At 38.1% G+C, this 18,767-nt stretch overlaps 1 protein-coding gene across 2 annotated transcripts in view; it reads right to left on the reverse strand.

Annotated features, from left to right (window-relative positions):
* LOC121431094 (eyes absent homolog 1-like) overlaps nt 1-18,767 on the reverse strand; it is a 77,822-nt gene that overhangs the window by 14,531 nt on the left and 44,524 nt on the right. The gene's annotated exons all lie outside the window — the stretch shown is intronic.

Here is an 18,767-nt window from a genome sequence, read left to right on the forward strand (position 1 = left end):
AAGGTGGTGGGTAAAATATACTAGTATATATCAAATACTAGTATTGCATCCTGGATAAGGGGGGAGGGTTGCCACGGCCATGAGGTAGTTTAGACATTGGCATATTGGGCTTTAAGAAATTCCACCACTAGGTAAAAGAAAAGGGAGAAAAGGAAAGGGAAAGGGGGAAATACAATATTATTTTCAAACTATATTGTTGAAATAAAGGTCAACATTTTCTGCTCACTTTCTTCGCGTGTTCACAACTTTTTAGAAATTTTGCCCCATGAACGATGTTTGACCCCCCTCAAAATGTTTGGCTCATTTTATGCAACAGAGTTCAGGTCATGGGGGAAGGGGGATTGCCCCCCCCCCCCTCCCTTTCCTTGTGGGGCAACCTCAAATTAATAGGTTAATAAAGTACAGGAGAATAGCTCTCTAACTAGGACCACCACTTGGCTATTGAATCTCATGATTAAGCAAGCCTCATAAACAGCCTGTCTCTCTCTTCAAAGGCATCCTTCTTTGGAGTACGGACATCCACATTGGAGTGATCTACCCACTATTCTGGAGTGATCGGCGAACCCCGTTTGAATGAATGAACACCATTCCACGAACTCAACAGCAAATAAAGGGGGATGCAATTCTAATCTACCTAACAGTAACCCAGCATGAATATGCTAACGAGCGTAAGGAACACTGCGCTCTGTCACTCATCTCGCTGGCGACCTGTTGAAACAGACACTGAGCAGGAGCCAATATACATTGGCCCCGCATTTGAAGGCCCTGGCCAGCCCCCACCATCACACCCCATTGGACAAGTAAAACAGTTCTTAATCTTAGAGCTCTATAGGGAAACAGAGTGAGGGAGAGACTGGGAGAGTGTAAGAATGGATAAGAACTGAGAGGGTTGGAGAGAAAGAAAGTGAGGACTGAATGGAAGGATTAAAAAAAGGAAGAGAGAAAGACAGAAAATGCAAAATGATAAAAAGGAAGATATAGCCTAGGCCCTATGTAACGGTGAGCCAGATCATGAAAGGAACAGTTAAATAAGTGAAAAACAAAGTATTTGTGAATGCAATTATGTTATTCATCTACCATTTTTTCCATATAAAGTAGGCCTGCTTTTAATTGAAATGGCTTTTAATGTGTTAAATGAAGAAGTTAAGGTCATCAACATAATATGAATTTTATCTACAACACTCTTTTATTTTCCTATGATCCCCTCTCTCCCTGAAATTGAAATCAAAATATGAACCAGAATGATTTGTTTTTCAGTGGCCTAATTTTAATCGAAACTGGGTCAAACTTGGCTGTTTCAATACCCTATCTGATTTTATGGCCACAGATCTGCCAACCACCTATTGGGAGGACATGAAAGTTTATTACGAGGATTATGTCCTACAAACATCTGTACATCACTGTTGTTACATTATAAAAGCCCCTCTTAAATTTTGGTAAATCCCCTAAAGTGTTAAGATGAAATTTTACCTTAAGTGTAAGCAATAAACCAATAGTATAATGGCATACACCATACCTTTTATAGAATACAGACAATATAATATTTTTATTCTCATTGTCCATTTTTTTCATGTATTTCACCAAGGATGGTTAAATTACAACGAAATTTCATCATATAATATGATTTTTCACCATTTTAAGATATTACCAAATGAAATTTGTATGGAGTTAATTTTTGTCCCCCTTGATTCTTCCTTGAACCCATTCAGCTCAACACCTGAAAATCCAAGAGAAAAACTTCCCAACCATTTACCCAAACACAATAACAAGCACACATATGCTCTCAATCACAGAGCTTTTTTGAACTTCAAATCTCCTCCTAATTGTTGAGGGGGTAGTGGTTTGTTCCATTACTCTTACCTAAATCTCATCCACTCAAGCCAAGTTCACTTGTAAGAACCTCCTTTTTTCCCCCTCTCTTAGTCATCAAGTGACGTTCACACGACTATACGATAGGGAAAAAAATTACACAGGGGCAAAGGGCTACTTCGTCCAAAAATGCCCCAAAAGAAAAGTGGAAAATTAAGAAAAAGCCCCTGAAGTTCCCATAAGATCTAATATAAACTGTAATACAATGTAGTAAAGTTTGTCTGATGAGCTAAAAATAATATTAAAAAAAAACACTTTTTAGATGATACACAGCTGAGGTTATAATACATCCTCACTTGTTTTACAATACAAATCTGTGAAAATTTTCAGTTTAAAACCTTGGTCGTCAATTGGTCGAACTCTGCACAAAATCATCTTGTGATCGGTATCCCCGCCTGAAAATTACTCATAAGCAATTCTCTGTGGCCATGCAGATAAGCAATATCCATCTTTAAGGATTGGAGTCTGGGCGGCTGACTACAAACATGCATTTTCTCTAGACCCCAGCTAGCATATATACATGTAGGGGTTTGGTGTCAACAGGTTGACAAACCCATTGTTCTTTAACAAATTTTTAATTCTTTGAATATTTACTGTTCACAGACAAAAATATTTCTCGATTACTAATACTGAAAACCCCTTCAGTAAATTCAAAATGCTTAAGATTTTATTGAGCAACGGAGCAAAGCTAAACAAGCGATACCCTTCTTAACGTATCCTTAGCCAAGATCGGTGCTTGGCTCCCACTGGGGAACTACAATACATGTATCAATCGGCAGCTTGTAACTGTTCGGCTGCATTAGTATGGTACTCCTGCAGTAAATTGGTCGGTTAAGAGACCGCTACCCCTCCAATAGAACCCAAGGTGAAGGTGAGATACTTGGGGGATTGAGGGAAAGTAAGGAAGCTTTATTGGTGGAAGATTGGAAGAGAGACAGGGAGCAGACAGGTGGGGTTGGGCAGGGCTACCCCTCCTTTCAAGACCATCAAGAAGAAACATGGGGGTGGAAGGGGGTTGGATCGGAGGGGGGGGAGACCACTACTTTACCTATTAAGAAGAAGGTGAAGAGAGACACTTGGGGAATTGAGGGAAAGGAGAAAGTTTTATGGGAGGACAAAGAGGCAGAGAGAGGGGGTGGGGGCTACCCCTCCTTTCAAGACCATCAAGAAGAAACATGGGGGTGGAAGGGGGTTGGAGGGGGGGGGAAGACCACTACTTCACCTATCAAGAAGGTGAAGAGAGACACTTGGGGAATTGAGGGAAAGGAGAAAGTTTTATGGGAGGACAAAGAGGCAGAGAGAGGGGGTGGGGGCTACCCCTCCTTTCAAGACGAAGAGGACGAAACAATGGGGGTGGAAGGGGGTTGGAGGGGGGGGGGGGAAGACCACTACTTCACCTATCAAGAAGGTGAAGAGAGACACTTGGGGAATTGAGGGAAAGGAGAAAGTTTTATGGGAGGACAAAGAGGCAGAGAGAGGGGGTGGGGGCTACCCCTCCTTTCAAGACGAAGAGGACGAAACAATGGGGGTGGAAGGGGGTAGGGGGCAAGAAGGCACTACTTCACCTATGAAGAACAAGATGAAGAGAGACAGTTTTATGGGAGGACGAGAGACAGAGGAAGACGGAAGCAGGGGGGGGGATAGGGAGGGGGATGACAACAATCCCTCCTTTCAAGACCAAGGTGAAGAGACACCTGAGGGACTGGAAGAAAGTAGGAGGCTTTTTTCTGTAGAAGAGTATAAGAGAGACAGAGGGGGATATTCCCTTCTTGAAAGACATTGGAGGGATTGAGGGAAAGTATGAAGTTTTATTGTGAAGAGAGTCAGGGAGACGGTCACATGGGGGGGAGCAGGGGTGGGGCATGGAGGAGGGAGAGAGCCAAGGCACAAAGAAGGAGAGACAGAGAAAGATAGAGACAGAGAGAGACAGACAGACAGAAAGAGGAGCGTACAGGGTCAGCAAGGAGGATGGTGTAAATATAAAAGTAGGATTTACAAACAATTTACAAAAATATATAAAATGATCAATGTTGTAAACGACAAAACATGGAGAGGGTGGGAGGAAGAAACAGAGCCAGAAACAGACAGACATGACCTACAGACAGACTGACAGACAAGACAGACAGACAGAGAGTTTATGCTGCAGATAGAAAATGGTCAATCCACATAATTAATTAATATCTACTGAAGATGTACTCCACACTGGATATATCTCTGACAATTACTCAGGAGAACTGTTTGAACATCTTCTACTTTCCACTTTTTTCAGTCCATGGGGTGGTTAAACGATTTTGGATATTAATCCAGGTAGGTACTCCATGATATTCATCAGGTGATTTTGTTTTCATTTACAGAAACAAGATTCAAATATGATGCCATTTTATCCCACTTAATCATAATTTAGTAGAAGCATGGACCTATCACGAATAGATCCATGGTAGAAGCAATATGGTTAGACTGAATTAAGCACGAGTTTACAGTGTACTACAAAAGTAAAGACCTCAATAAATTCCTTAAAGCCTTAACTCTGAACAAATTCTCATAACCAACCTCCTCAATGTAAATCTCAATCTGCCCGAACTCATTTAACCCCCTTTTTCTGCGGACGTCCACGTACCTGTACCATCCCTCTGTCGAGCGATTCATTCTAAACCTCAATTCAGTCCCCTCATTTTCTCTGAATCTGTTCTAATCATTTGCTAAGCAGCCCTCATCCATCAAAGACCTCAGCCAGGTATTACTCCGGCTCTCCTTCCATCCATCTTCCCAAACCTCCGTCCTCATTTTCTAATCATCCTCCGCCCCTCCACCCCTCATCCATCCCGATCTTCAATTCAATTCGCCGCGCCGCGCAGCCTGTTGTCATTACGGACCCCGACTCAAAAACGAGCTTTCTACAACGCCTAGGGACTAGCCTCTGCTAATCCCTGCCATTCCCGGTCCTGTGCGCATTTGTCAACAAATTTTCTCCCTCCATTAACAAGGGGTCAAGGGTCAGTCAGCTGACAAGACCGCCGAAACTCCCACGCTTGACATATCTATATTTATCTCCTACCTGTCTTCATCTTCCCCATCATGTTGCCATCCCTCCCTGGTCATCCAAAACAGTAAACATTAAACAAAACAACATCGCTCTTCCCTATTGATATTAACTTCCAATCAATGTCAGTTCACTTCAGGACATGATAAATCGCTATCAATTTTACGATATACACTGGCATCATGCAGGCATACAATATATATATATATATTTAGGCTACTTTACCCAACCTACTAGCTGAATCTGCAACGTTGGACTATGGAGGAGCTTTAGCATTACAATGATTTGGAATTATCCAGGGTTCTTTTAATATTTTCCAGGGCTCTTTTAGGCATTTCGGGGGAAATAATTGCTCAAAGCCCAATTGGCATACAGGTACTGTGAATTGATCAAGTTAATGCTTTCATAGTTATACTAGTAACTAACGACACTTACCAGTATACAGGGGATCCCCAACACAAAACTTATCAATTGATAGTACTTTTGATTTGTATGATTGATAACACATTAAAATCAGTGCTGAAAGAGATTGATTGCATTTGTTTCATTTTTGTAAATATGGGGTGAGGATGTATACATGACATTTGTGCGAGTATTTAGCGTTTCTACAATTGCCTGCTTTAAAATAAGTGTGCTTACCTCAACTTTTCAATCACATATAGCTCTCTCCAGCAATGAGCACACTCAAATCACTCTCTAAAACTAGTGTAGTATTGACAGAATTCAATTGTTTTGTCATATTGTCATGGTGTGATTCAGATTCTTATGAAAATACTATTTGAACTTACTAAAAGCATTATGTGACAGTGCAGAGAACTTTTCATCCATATAAACATTCAATTAAATGACAAATAAAAATGCAAGGTGATTATTTTCACTTCTATTGAATATAAATCAATTTGGCCTGAAATCACTCTTCTTTAACTACTTCATGGCAAATTGAAAATATTTTATATCCATAAATGCATTTTGAACAAATATAAAAAAGTCTTACATTTCTTTTTTTCATTTCTACTTTTGAAGATGTGAAATTTTGCAATGGCTTTAGCTGCAAAGGGAAAGAGATGAGTAAGAAAGATATCGATGATATTAGAAGATGTAACCAGGATACCTAAATAAGCCATGTTTCTTACAATTCTTCTTAGCAACGGATACGACATCCGAATTGCGCAACCATCTTTCCTTTCAAACTCTTCCCATTCTCCCCAATATTTCCCTGTAATCGGTGCAAGATTGAACTTTGAACCGTGACTAACTAATCTTTCACTTAATATTCTAGCAGCATTAGGTCCTTATTCCGCTAAATCCTCCCAAGATTGGCCTACGAGCTTTCAAATTTCAATTGGGGATAGCAAAAAAGAGTGCGCTAGTTTCTCTCTGCCCCAAAATTATGCAAATCCTATAGCAGCAGATTTTTTAGGGCACGTCAGAGATACATGCGGTTTTGGAGAATTGAAATGGAATATAAGAAAGATTGGTGTACATCATACACATCAAAACAATTGGATGGATCTGGCGGCTATCTGGTTTCTTGGTCGCTCCTCCTTAGAATTATCTTTCTGACCTGGTAACATCTCATCAGATTCAGTATTTCAAGCAATGGAGATTGTAAGGAATATGATGGTCACCACATAAACAACACTAGATACAGGGCAATAGAAATCTCCATGAATTCGTTAAGATTCCTAAAGATGACATGCACAAATTTTGTGTCATGATAAATATGAACATGGGCTCTGGTAATCCATTAGATTTTTGCACAAGATAAAAAAAAGAATGTTTCAAATCACCTTTGACATATCTGATACAAATCAAAAAGAATCGCTCTCTCTTTCATTTCTGGCTGTTGTGAACCTTTAGGCGAAAAAAAGTTCACCACTTTTTCTTCTTATCGCTCCATCTCTGTCTTTGTATCTCTCTCCCTCTTTCTCTCTCACTATCTAGCTTTCTCTTTCTTCGTCTCTCTATCTTCTTTAGGGTGGCTGAGAAGTATTTTACGCGAGGACATTCACAGATGACACCTACAATAATACAATTTCCTACCGTGGAGTCTGGTATAATTTGGAGCTTGGTTTCTGTAAGATGGGTGCAATAATGCCCCCCTACCGTGGGCATGGGGGTGTCACGCTGAGCCTTTCCCACAAAATGAGGGCTGGAAGACAAGGAGTAAGGTGTGGGCCTGCCACTTACCACACTAGACAAAACGACAAAGAAGGACCCTAGTTTACCCCTGCCCTAGCTATGGGCATATTCACACCGCCACAAAGTTGAGAATACCAAGTATTCTCTGATCGGGAAATTTAACCTGATCTACCCTGATTAGAAATTTTGCAATGTGAAAACAAAATATTCAAAATATTCTTAAAAGTGCATACCCGCAAAATACACTGGAGTAGGTAAGCCCTTATTGTAAAAATTATGGTAGCTTTCGCAGGGATTATTTCCAAGGTCGTAGGTATTGTGGCAGTGTGAAAGCTAATTACAAGAACTTTGTCAATCCATTGAGTAGTTGGGTGTGGGCAATGTAGGCTGTTCATGCCTCATCCTCACCTGCTTATCACACCATACAGCACATGTTCCTAACTTTTCGAAAAAAAGTCTGTTCCTGCAGATAATGAGGTATTTTGAGGCATTATAAGTTCTCATGTAATATTCACGGGTATTTTGGCGATTGAGTCGGTCTGAATACATCTTATATAACTTCTTCAAAGAGAATAACAAAATCTTGGGAAGAAATGATTTTGTGTCAAGCATCCTCAAAAACAAATCAATCCTGGGCTTCATTATGGGTTTTAACATGTTTTTCACAATGTTGCCAGTTGTAAAAGGTCTATAAGCAAGCTAAACCAGGAAAAAAAATCAACATTTCCCTATGTACACTCTGGTAAAAATCAACCAGCAACTTAGTCAAAAAGATGATTTTTCCAGAAATGTGTGTTTTCATGGTCTATGAGATCCATTAGATACTGGTATTAGACCATCTTGCCTTTGTTCTTGATTCATGAAGCATGACTAATGGATTGGATGAGAGAGAAGGGACTCCCCTCCCTCCTATACTGGCGGTGATGGAGTTAATACAGTGCTACAGTTGCCATAAGGAACATCTCAAGGTGGTGTTCAAGCAATTTGGATTGATTTACTAACTTTTCCCATTTTCATCTTTTCAAAGGCCTATACAAACATGTTTTGAATTTAAAAAGGCATCAGCCCAGCGTCCTTCGTTTTTAGAACAAAGGCCTGACCCCCCCTCCCCTATTTTGATGACAAGGTTTTTTTCTTCCTTTTTTTCAACTCATATCCCCCTGAAAACACATACATAAAGAATGAATCAATCAATAAATAAATATACAAACACAAATAAACAAATAACTAAACAAATAAATAAATAAATAAAACTACATGGGTATATAATTTTTTTCAAAAATCAGATCCGTGGCAATAAAACATACCAGAAAACGGTACGAGAATTTCATGTGTGAATGGGTTCATGTGTGAATGGGTTCATGTGTGAATGGTTCATGTGTGAATGGGTCCATGTTTCCAGCAGAATGGATAGCTACCAAACAGGGCTTACAGATTGAGGCAATGATGACCAAACCATGTGTGCATGTCTGACTTTTGGATTACGATTTTCTACTTGTTGTTAATGAGAGAATAAATCATACCACCTAATTAGCTCTCTGATTATTTCCTAAATGGTTCATGGCTAGTCTTATTTCTGGGGGGTGTTTCACAAAGATTTAAGTATGACTTAGGTCGCACTTAAATGTCGACGCGTACATGATATGCAACGCGCAATCTTATTGATCAATACGCAGTAGTGCGAGTCCTCTTGGTATGATCTGACCAATGCTGTCATACCTTTTATACTGCGCGCAACTAGACATTTAAGTGCGACTCTAAGTCATACTTAAATCTTTGTGAAACACCCCCCAGGACGGTTTTTACATTACAAACAAAACAGTCTACCTTTTAGCTCAATGTAAAAAAATAGAAAAAATACTTGTTACGAACAAATCAACTGGCACACAGCAATATGAAATATCATTTTTTTTTAATCGCTTGTTTTTTTTCTTTATAAACACAAAATCCATTTTCAAGGGGTCATACAGACTCATACATTTATAAGCTACGACTTTTGATGATTATGTTCATACTAACTGTAGAAGTTCTAACCATGCCATAAAATAATAAAACTGGAAATATTGTGGGTTAATTGAACATGAAACTTGGTGTGAGTCTTGTCTAAACTGCTTGTATTAAAGAGATGTTATGTGACAACATTGAGAAAACATTCTTAATTTGTGGATTCTTAAGACATTCTCAATGTTATGGACTATTCAAACAGAAAACTTCCTCTATGTACTATTCCCTGAAAATGAGAAAGCTATGAATTTCCTTCCAATTTACTTATAGAAATAAGGATCTAAAGAACACAAGAGATTTGTACACTGAAGTGGCTGCAATTACTGCATGCATAACTTGGATTAATAAAAAAGGCACAACTAAACAAACAAATCAATTAAAGGTAAATGCCAGTTGTGGTAACGATATCAAAATGAGTTCGTACAGAATCCAATGAAATGACCACCAAAGTGTCTGTTTGTATAAATAAAAAATATGTGCCAAAAGAGTCTGGAAGAAATTGTGTGATTGCTGAGAAATTAGCAAATAAGCACAGGATTTGGGTCAAGCGTCGGGCCGACATTCAAAGCAATAATCCCACGTATTATCTGTGTTGGTGATCTTCAGTGTGAACATTTTTCAGCGTAGATTTCAAGATTTCACAAAGTTCAGTTTATGTAACTGTACTAGATCTAGATCCTCGATGATATATGATATACTGACAATTGAGCCTGGTTTTACAGAATTTCTCATGAAATCAGTGTTTATTGCAACTACTGGTATTTCTCTTAAACAAGACAGAAATATTGCTTTATTTCTTGTTGGCCAATATAGCTAAGTGCATGTACATCTTAAGGAAATCGTAATGAAGGAAGCACATAAAAAGAACTAATTTCTCTAGCAAATTAAATATTTGCATCCAGGATAAATGTCCTTATGGAAAATAAAAACAATGAAAGATGAATACTATGATAAATGAGTATCTATTTCCTTTTTGTATGTAATTCAAACAGATCTAGCTCGTACTACTACTAGGTTTTTTTTCTGAAAACAGGATACAGCAATAAAAGCTCTTAAGCAGTTAGTTCAAAAGCCTTTTTTTCTGTAAAAAAAAATGTAAAGGGGAAGGTTTGTCACTGTGGAAAATGGAATAAAGAAAAACTTTCTATTTTAAGGTATAAAACTAAAACCATAGCTGATTTCTACAATCTGATGGAATAAACATCAACCTAACACATTGGGATGTCACCAAACCCAAAGTGATAAATCTAATGAATTAATGATTTTCGACACGAGAGACTTTGTTTGGAGGGAGACAGTGGCAGATAACACGAAATAATGAAGGTCTAATTATTAATAGGGAGCAAAGGGAATCTTCGTGGTGTTCAAATTCATGTGGGATGTGGCAAAAACATATGTCACTATGAATATGCGGTTAATAATATCTGGTCAAGACCTCGGAGTTTAGATCAGGTATTGAATCATGGGACGCAACACCATCTTTCGGGCGTTTTCTCTCAAGACAGTCCGTCTGATGGAAGCTGTGACGCGGCGACCTCTACTGCCGGCGAGAATCTCGTGTTTCGTATCGTCCGTGAAGTCGGCTCAAACTGTTAATTTCCTCACTAAATGTTGAGAGAGTTTGCCGATATGCACCAGAGAGAGGAAAAGATCCGCTATTGCTGCTTTTTTAATTCAAAATAGCGCCCCAAGAGAAGGTCTTATTCTTCTTCATTTCAAATCCTGGTAGATAATAGAACGAGCGATTGATTATATGAACACCTTTTAGTCCCATCCATAGGGGGCAATGTAAGGTTCCAGGGAAAGTAACTATGGACAATTCTATTACTCTTAGCATGAATTATTCATTTACTCAATCTAAAATGAAATTACTTCCAATATTCCTAAACCGTCAACTTTAATTCTATCACTCAAACAGTCAACCAATATCCAAAAGAATATTAAGAATGGAAATAACTTTTTTTTTACCCATTAAAGCCCTATCAGTACACTGGCGAAAGTAAAGAAGAATATAAGGGATAAAATCTTTTACATGCCATAATTTTTTTAACATATATCCCACATCCAATGCATAGGAGAATATTAGAAGTCAATGTCAATACATCAAGGAGGAAAACACCATTATGACAATTTTTTAACATAAAAAGTGGACCTCGAATATTTTCACTTCGTTCTATGATATAAATATGGAAAGAATGATACCAAAATGCAACAACAGAACTTTGTTGATTTGAAAATGAAAATTTGATGAACTTCAAAAAAGTAAAATCAAGATCTATGATGAAAGTAAAACCAAACAAAAAAATAAAAATCACAAACAAAAAACAGAAATCAGCCAGGTGTTGAACAAATATTTCGTGATGACAGTCATTACAAACTTGTCCAAACTCTTTGATCTTTTCTGCTTTCTGGATTCAAGAACGGTTTGTAAAAAAGACTTTTTTCGATTGTGATTGTTCCTTCTTTTGAGCTATACTTGGGGTTTTTTTCAGAAAAAAAAGGAGCGGCAGGGGAGAGAGACAGCTTCTAAGAGCTCCGAAAAATGTGAGCGAAATCCTTAAGGATCAAAAGGACTTAAGAGACACACTGTGAGGTGTGAGTTCAATAGCAACCAAACATATTTCTATATTTTACACTTGACATCGTGTACCTACTACTTGTTTGGGTTCAGAAGACCTTCTATAGTAATCTCAAATCAACCTACACATTTGCATTTGAAAATAATAATTATATTATTATAACCTGTTAAGTATTTATTTGTTTTCTTTCTTTGCTTACGTGCCTTGAGAATCTATAAATTGAGTTGCGAAAGGTGCTGTTTTATTATTATCATTATTCATTACTACACTGTATAGTGAACAAAAACATTTACAAAAATATACTGTGTTGTATAAGAGCCACTGATGTGCTTGTTATTGGTGCGTCGTAATCTAGTGGTTCTGACGAATCTCGTCTTTGAAACAGGGGGTCGTGGGTTCGAATCCTAGCCAAGGCGTGTTTTCCTTCAGCAAGAAATTTATTATTATTTTTTTATTACTATTATTATCAATCAAATAGATGATTTCGTTTTCATTTGAAATTTTTCACTAAAGATGCTTTTCTGTCTTAAGTTTTTATGTCTATTCTGAGCAAACTTTATGAGAGAAATTAATTAATTTTGGTGAGAAATATCATTCTCATATGAGTTATGGATTCAGTTTTCACCAATAAACAGAATGTGACAGGAAATACCTGAAGAGCTACATTGTATTTGTAAATATGGTTTTGGCTATGAGGCAACTTTTGTAACTCATTTAGAAAAAATCGCTAATATGAATGCCCATAAGATGGAGAAGCTGTTTTGCGAAAGGACAAGATATATTCACATAATTGTGTTAAGAATTCAAAGCTGCATTTCATTATTGTTTACAGTATCTATGCAAAAAAAAGCATAAAAAGTGCTAATCAAGGACCAATGAATTTGTATTTTTGTTGAAAACATAAGTGATAGGTCCAGTTATATTCAAATGCATATTACTGTCATGATATTGCATGTCCTCGAACATATGGCGTACTTACGAGTATCAAAATAACAATAACTTCATACAAACACATTACAGACTTGGTCATATTTCTATTGCTTCATATAGGGAGCAGCCTAGGAAACATGTCTAAATTCTGTCTTCACAATATTAACACTTCCCCGGCTTATTTTTGTATTCAATATCCGTGAAGGATTTGAAGCTACTCCGAAAACTAGGTAACGTGATTCATCAGAAAATAGACTAATGCGTATTGGAAGCAAACGCATGGATAGCTGGGTGGAAAGGGAAATTAAAGACTTTGTGTAGCGAGATGAAAGAAGACGATCACTTAAGCCTCGCACTGAACATGTTATGTCCTTTAAGATTTTGGCCTATGTGTCACCCGAAGGGAATGAAAGACTGGATTTCTGATGTTCTACTTTCCGGCTCCCTACAATTAAGCATTATATTCAGTCACTCATTGAGACATTATGCCTACCCAATCTTTCCTGTTGTGTGTTTTTGTCCTGGAGGCATGAACGACGGGCTGCGACGGTATCCATCAAGATTTCGGAATCAACGAGGCTTCAAATAGTTCGAAGATTCTTCCTTCCATGCAATTTTGAGCTTATACAATGGTATGAACTTTTTGTCTCATTTTTTTTTTATCATTTACATTCTCTGAATGTTTTTAAAGAAAAAGAAGTCAATTCATTATTGCCATATCATATCACTAAACCAAGTCCTGTCACAAAAACCATGGTTTAGATAATCACCTTACTATTGGTAGCTCAATGTGACATTAATCCCAAGGGCGATGGGCATTTTATGAAGGGCATTTTATACCATTTGATAATAAATCTTTGTAACCATTATAGATAAGTCTCAATGCTTCAACAAACTGGGAACAACAAGTACAAATGATTTTCTTAATAATGGAAGGATCCATCTTATGAGAAGCTGTAACTGTTCAAATTTAAGATTGGTCATAACTTTCAGCTCTATATAGATAGATAACAAATCATTTGAATAAATTCAAACTCAAAGGCCAGGGGTATAATGAACATAAGAGACACAAATATGTAGACTACATTTGCAACTGACCTATAGGCTATAGCTAGACCACATTCAAATCTCTATTCAAATCAATCTATTTTAATGCATGTAGGTCACAATATTGCTGGACAAGTTATGAAAAGTTATGAACACTAGAAATGACAGACAATTCACTGTCGTAGAATGTGTTATGATGTTGGATTATAGCCCATGTCTTTACATCAAATATTCATCAAATGAAAAGGAAGTGTCAAGAACATCAATTAATTATATCATAGATAGAACAGAGTATGAGAAAAGGGGACAGAGTGAAAACTGGGCCCTGTCTTACAAAGACTAACAATGATCCGATCAATCTCAATTATATGGAAACCAATCAATGTCATAATTCCTACTTCAGAAAATTTGCACAATGTCCTTTGTAAACAAGGAGATGCTTCTGGAGTTTCACGAAAACAATGAATGTATGAATATACATCATATCCATTAAATATTTTGAATAAACATGCATTTAAGATGCTGACATTGCTGGCTTTCCATAGTTGTGATTGATCGGACCAATCATAATTCTTTGTAGAACGAGGCACGGAAGAACAAAACAGAGGAGAAATAGATAGAAAGTGGAAAGATTTTCGAGAAAGAAAAAGAAAGAGCAGGAGAAAAGAGGGAGTAGTTGCAGAAAAGGTTGAAAAGAGCATGGGGGAGAATGAAAAAGTGAAATAATCAAAACTGAAATGACAAAATAGAGGGCAGTGCGATGGCAAGAGGGGAGGGGGGGGGAATGGGAAGCACAAAAGATGGGTAAAGCAAGAATAGGCAAAAACAGATGAAGAGCAGAAGTGGAAGTTCAGGGGTAGGGAGAGAAGAAACATGGCATGTAGCAAAGGATGAAAGTTCAAGATCACACCCAGCAAGGCAAGAGAAAAGAAGGGATCTCTGGCGAATGATTGATTTCAAAGCAACAGGTGCGCGTTTGATCTACCGCTGGGTACAGGAGGCTACGAAAGGTGTCGGTGAGATGCACAGGGGCTGGAAGTCTACCGCTGAGCTACGAGAGGCTACTTCAGGTGAATGGTTAGGGCAGGCAATACTGTGACATACAAGACATTTGCTCTGAAAATGCAATTGCTTCTGCTTTAATTTTCCTGAAGATATGGGTAGGGTTAGGGTTAAAGTTGTGGGGGGGAGGGGGCTCAGAAACTTCATAATTAGGGCTAGGGTTAGGTTTGAGGGTACGATAGGGTTTGTGTTTTCGTGGAGATTTTATTTATCATTATCATTGAAGGATGTTTTAAGGATTCAGGCAATATGGCTATGAAAAGACACGTTTGGGCATCCTCCTGCTAGACTGGTGGGGCTAGCAGCAGGAAGGGCAGGCAAGCAATCTAATCATGGGCTACGCACGAGGACAAAGTGATGATAGGGACTGGGTTGTCAGTCTACTGTTTGGCTACTATACTTCAGATGAGGTTAAACAATACAACACAGCTTTGGGAGATGCAGGTAATCTACTTCTTAGTAATAACTTGAGGGGAAAAAAGGAAGTGAAAAGAAAAGAGGGAGAAAAAGAAACAGGGGTAAAGAAGGATGGATAAGTCTAGAGAAAACACAAGAGGAGAATATAAAGATAGAAAGAAGAACAAAAACACAGATAGGAGAGAGGCAGACACAGAGCATGATTGAAAGACAAAGGCAGATACACCAGTGATAAGAAAACAGGGAGACAGACAGAGAGAAAGAGAGAGACAGCTCGGCACAGAGTCAGGCAACAATATGGACGATAGTTGTGATAGAAAGATCCTGGGAGAGAAAGAAAGAGAAGAAGAGAGAGAGGGATAGAGCAGGAACAAAACACTACCTAACCGTGTTCCTCAACTCGGCAAGTGACACCACGCAGTAGCCCGGGGCACCTCCTAGCCTATGGCATTGACAACATGGTGGAGAATTCATAATGGGTGAAAAGCAGGCCAAACTGAAGACCGACGACGGTGGCGAGCAGGCAGGGAAGCTCGAGAAAGTTATCAATAGCCGCCGTTTTCTCTCAAGCCCCAGAACAGAAGTTGCCCCGGGGCAAACTACTAGCCAGGCGTTGGGTTGCCCAACACGCAAAGGTTATTAACTTCGAGGCCTCCATGCGTGGAGGCAGACAAGCACACACAATATATATAAACTTATTTGTTACATCACTTGAAAATTTCATTTTCAAGTATCAAATCAAGATGCATGATGAATATTCATTAGGGAACAATTAACAATACAATGACATTCATTTCTTTCAGAGGGTATCAACTAAACCATGTGCATGCTTGACCGAGATATAGTATGAGGAACATGTACATAACTACTGACAGAATACCAGAAAGAAACTGAAGCAATACTTTGTCTTACAACTTGGAGATACCGGGTCAGAACTATTGAACATTAAATTTAATCATTTCTTTTTTTTGACTAAAAATGGAGGTGCACAAGATTGTATTGCAGCACAGAAAATCAATTAGAGCCACAGGGAAAAGAAGAAGAGATATGAAATATTGCCTGAAGTAGGTGAAAATGGGAAATGAAGAATGATAACACAAATAAAGACAGGAGATAGCAAAAGAAACGAAGGACAAGGACAAAGGGAACATGAAGGATACAGTGAGGGAGAGAGAGACAGAGACAGGAAGACAGAAAGAGACAGATAGAAAGGGGAAGAGAGGGAAAGAAAAAAAGGAGAGGGGATGGTGTATACTTAAATGTCCTACCCATAGCCATTTCATTTTACTATGAAAGAAAATGAAGTTGGCACTCGAATGTGATCTTATAATTGTCTTTTAAATTTTTAATGAATTTGATTAAGAGAATGAAGTTTCAATACAGAAGCAGTATATTCACAAAATTGACAGAAACTATCAGGGTTTATTGCAAGAAAAACGATTATTTTTTTTTATTCTCACAGGCTTGCACTCAAGTAATTTCATCAGCAAAAGCTTTATCAAGAACTAAACCAAGTCTGGTAACAAAATGTGCATCCCAACTTAAACTATTTGGATTAAAAATATCTTTTAAAGAAGAATAAAAATAAAAATATGGAGAGAGTAAGAAGCCCTTGTGAAGAACATGCAATGTAGTTCTTCGAGGGCACGGACCATGCTCGATTGACAGAAGAAATAATAGTGATTTTGAAGAGAGAAAGGCAAGAGATTAATAAAACCCGAAGAAGACAAGGAAAGTTTTGACGGGGACAGATGATTAGAAAGGCCCAGAGCTATTTTGATTCAAAATGCAGTAGGTTGTTATCTAGCAAGATCATTTTGTGATTACAACCCTCGAATATTATTATTCTGTTCAATACATGGGCTGCATCCTTCATATTAAGACACTCCTAGGGGGACACACACTCACCCACTTTATATCATACCACACGCACCCACACACACTCCTGCCCAGTACCGCATTAACAGGCGACATGGTTTACTCCACTTACATGAAATGATTTTATAACTCCTGTCTGAATTAACATACACTGTTAAAAGAGAAATTGAAAATTCTCTGCAATATGCTCTTGCTTTAAAGACACCCAACACTCTGCTATTTTTACTAATCTGTCTTATTTTGTCAAATTGTTTTAGTTCAAATCAACTCATTAAATTGTGAAAAAAAGGGCAAGGTGAAATATGAATCAAACAATGACAGAAAGTGAAAATCGTCAACATGCCAGAATGAAATCCTGACACGTTTCCTGGAAGTATGAATTCATATAACATCCTATTGAGGTAAAAGGCTGAAAAGACTTTCAACAAAATAAGAGCAAAGGCAACATCCAAAATCATTCAAACATTTACAGAATACAAACTTAGTTCGAAGGTCAACGGCTTTTAGTTCAAAACTTGTCTTTTTATTTACTGATATAATGATGTCACAAAGTAATTCTCTTCATCATATTACCTTGGAAATCACATCATAACTACTCAAACACTTGAGGGTTGTACGCATGATATGGTCGACTGGCCAACGAAAGTCATACTCAGCCTACCACAAACAGAAGAACATCAAAAAATGAAAAAAACCTGCACTACGATTATCTATTTTTTCGATCTTAGTTATGCAATACTGCGCACTCGGATTTCATCTTTCACCTTTGATTGGGAGGCGGCTAGATTACATAGTTATGGCATCTCAAATATCATTTACTTTCCTCCTTAGTGCCCTGCCAAAGAAAGGATACATGTTAAAGATTGCATCAGGGTGTTTCGTATTTCTTTAAAAATGTCAGAAAAACTGGCAAAAGTTGCTCTTAATATTGCTGAAAATGACTACCTTTCAAGGTTGTGAGAGTGGGAACCACTTTGGTCTTGTTTGACACTACCTGTCAATTTTCTAACATTTTACAATATTTTATTCCTTTTTTATTTCTTTACTTGTAAAAAAATCCTGCTGAATTTTAATACTGCTTCCCTTTTATCCTCTATTTCCGTTTTGTATCACCCCACCCCCCCCCCTTCCTTCCTCCTCCTCTCTCTATCTCTCTTTCTCTCTCTTCAACCATATCTAAATCATTTTCATACCTTGCCCTTCTAATGCCTTATTATTTTCTGTCCTCCTATCCCCTCTTTCTCCCTCTCTCTTCCATTCCCTTCCTTTCTTCTTTTCTCTCTCTTCTGATCTCCCCATCTTCTTTTACTCCACGCCTCTTTCTGTCTCTTCAACTCACTTCTTCCATATCTTCATTTTTTAATTTCCGGTGGGTGTTTCATAAAGCTGTTCTTAAGTTAAGAGCGACATTAAGAACGACTAGTGATCCTTTCTTTTATGTATGGTATATTCATTGCCGATAGTTTAGCATGTAAGAAAGGTTCACCAGTTGTTCTTAAAGTCGCTCTTAACTTACGAACAGCTTTATGAAACGGCCCCCTGGTTCCTTACATGTACTCGCCCTCTCGATCTCCATCTCGTTCTTCTCTCTCTCTCTCTCTCTTTCTTCATATTTCTCCTTCTCTCTCTTTCTCTCTCTTCACTCAATAATGAGAGGAGTAAATGAGAAAGAGGGGTGAATGACAGAGGAGCGTGTATTGGTTGCCCGAGGCCATGAGTTTTAGATTGCAGCACATAGCGCACACAGATGTCTTTCTCCTCTCTCATCTATACCCCTCAAAATTGACAGATAAGTTTTT

This window comes from Lytechinus variegatus, chromosome 17 (assembly GCF_018143015.1).
Source record: "Lytechinus variegatus isolate NC3 chromosome 17, Lvar_3.0, whole genome shotgun sequence".
Classification (NCBI taxonomy): Eukaryota; Metazoa; Echinodermata; class Echinoidea; order Temnopleuroida; family Toxopneustidae; genus Lytechinus; species Lytechinus variegatus.